Here is a 2,926-nt window from a genome sequence, read left to right on the forward strand (position 1 = left end):
AGAAGATACAAAATGCTGGTGTCCAGTGGGTCAGAGCTTAAGTCAAAAGTCAGAGGTTAGTTGGCGTTTTCCATTGTACCAATATAAGCATTTTATTTCGTTTGGTGGATACTACGGAGGAGGGTACTGGGATTCTGGAGAAATGGGCTGGCTACGTGGTCGTGTGGGAAAGGGTAGAGGCAGAGTCAGCCACGGCCTTTTTCATGGTGACTGCCACCCACTAAAAAATTGATTGGCTCATTCCTTATTCATATGGTATTTCTTCTCCAGGGTACATGCTGATATACTCTTCATCTCTGTGGGCTAATGTAATCATTATGTGCACACTCTAGAAATTAGCGCCATTTCCCTCTGCTTGTGCCTGAAATAGACGTTTCAGACATTTATAACTCTCAGTCATTTTAATCCAGTCAGTTGCCCCAAGTATGTTCCCAATTAGAGCCATTTTGCTCTGTGGTTGATACCATGAAGTAGAACACATGTTCCGATCTTAAAAAAAAAAAATCTTCTAAATAGCAAAGGTATACTGTGTTTCCCCCTATTATAATAATTGAAAAGCAGCTGATGGAATCTTTCTCGACTGTTTACCCAACTATAAAAATTTGACCCTTGAATTAAAATCATAAAAATATCCAGGGGATGTAATGCCTTGAAATATAGAGCATTTTTTTTGTCTCTATAAAACTTCCACAGCTTTAATTCATTATATCTTCACAGGTTTTTTCATATTTAAAAGCTGCCATAAGGTTGTGATACCAAGTCATGAATAATAAAATAGTGTTCAGTTTTGGTACATGTAACATCATTTTGTTTCCCAATTTAGTAACAATTCCTTCCAAACCATAGCTGGATTCTTGCATTAATACTATCACATTTTGTAAGCCTACATATGAACAAACATAAAACCACTTTAACCTAGAAAATGCATTTCGATTTATCCATGTCTTGGTTCTATGCTTTTTTTGTGCTCTTCAAACTTTTCTTTTGGTCACCCATTTTCTCATTATAAACTGGAAACCACATCTACTGACAGACAGCCTGATGCCCTTCCATTAGGTCTGCCTCCTTTTCAAGGGGCTGGCAGTTTAAGAGGGCCCGTCTCTTGATGCTGGGCTCAGTCAAAGCCCATTAGGGTTTCCCAGGTGTAAGACCTGAGGTACAGATCTGCCTCCCGTTACGAACTCAGATTTCTCTCAGATCTGTGAACAGAGAGGAACTCGATGCAAGCAGTGCTCACCAGGCACAAGCCCTGGGAGAATTACGCTGCTCTGCTGGTAGCGGATCAGCACAGAAGCTTAGCTCTGCTGGTTTCTTAGTGACTTACTGCTGAATGGGTGCACCTGAGTAACTGAACACACAATGAATAATCAAAGGGCGCTCAAACGCATTGTGAAATGGCAGAGGCTACAATATAATTATGAGCAAGCATTAAGCAATACCAGCGGAGCCTGCCCCTTAACTTAATTTCAGAAATTAACTTGGCATATGATATGACAAATTTGGCTTTGGCAGGAAAGGACGATTCTAAAGCAGCCCGATCATCAACCATTGGAATCATTTCGTCAAAGAAAAGCCATTTGAATGGTCAAAAGGTGCCAGAGGTAAAGTGTCTATCAGTGCCCGTAAATATAGCAATGCCCTTCTAGGACAGGTGGGTCTTTGTCTCAGTGGGACCCAGGTTCGTGGAGAAAGGCACGAGTGAGACCTACTGTCTTAGGGGAAAGTAGAGACTACACCCCAACCTCCACGTTTTGATTGGAGGTTCTCTACCTGGGAAACTATAATGAGTTCCTGGTGAACACAGCATTTTTTCTTAATCCAGACACAAAGGTCCTCTTAAATTACCAGCACTTTGCAAAAGCCTCTTTATTTGGAATATTTATGAATTTTCTTTTCTTTCTTTTTTTTTTTTTTTTGAGGTATGCTCACGGGACAGTGCACAAATAGGGAATGTACAGTTTAATGAATGTTTACCTATGTCTACACCCATGTGACTTCATCAGATCAAGATGTAGAACATGTCCAGAGCCCCACAAGTCTCACTCCTGCCCCCCTTAGCCACTACCCCAGGGTAAGCACTATTCTGACCTCTAGCGCCGTAAAGTGGAATTGCTGGATTATAGGGTATATGCATGTTTAGTTTTAATAGGTACTGCCAAACCTTTTGCAAAAGTATCGAACCAGTTTATAATCCTAACCAATTACTTTTTGTTTGCCCAGATTTTCTGTTGTTGGCACTGAAAATGCTCGATAGCTCTTTTCTTGCTGGTGCTTGACCTACCCCATGACAAGTTTTCTTTACCCCCCCGCCCCGGGTTTTTAATGGTGTATAAGCCAGTATGGCTGTCATTTGCTTGTGGGGGCAACTGCAGAATGAGCAATATGGTGACACGCTATGATTTCACAGTTACCGTGGGTGTTACTGTGGATTTCGTGGTAAGTCTCCACAAGACAAAACAAGGTCATCTTGGTAAATCTCAACAAATCATGACCTGCGTCATTACCTTCTGAGACTCCAAAGCCTAAACTACTTTTTCTGCCTCCTAGGCAAGGAAATGCACTCTTCTCAAAGGGCTTCTAAGAGCTATTTGGAAAAGAGTGGATATTAAAGCCTAGGAGTGTGAGAGGAAGCCAGGGGTTTTGCCAACGGGAATTTCGTCATTCAGGCCCCATTTCCAATCGAAACCAGCTGATGGTGTCTCTTTCTATTTGTTCTTTCTTTTTCAAAATTATAATTAGGCTTAAAATTTTTGGTTTCAGTTTTTATTTACTTAGTCTTGGAAAAATGTGTACCTTTAAAGATCTGGGCACAGTTGACAGAGGGTATATGACAGAAATATTCTGTTCTGTATTCCTGTCATAGACTATTAGTGCCACTTGTTTAGAGTTTGGTTTTATTTTAAACATTACTCAAAAAAAAAAAAAA

The sequence above is a fragment of the Ursus maritimus genome, assembly GCF_017311325.1.
Source record: "Ursus maritimus isolate PB19 chromosome X unlocalized genomic scaffold, ASM1731132v1 scaffold_X1, whole genome shotgun sequence".
In the NCBI taxonomy this organism is placed as follows: Eukaryota; Metazoa; Chordata; class Mammalia; order Carnivora; family Ursidae; genus Ursus; species Ursus maritimus.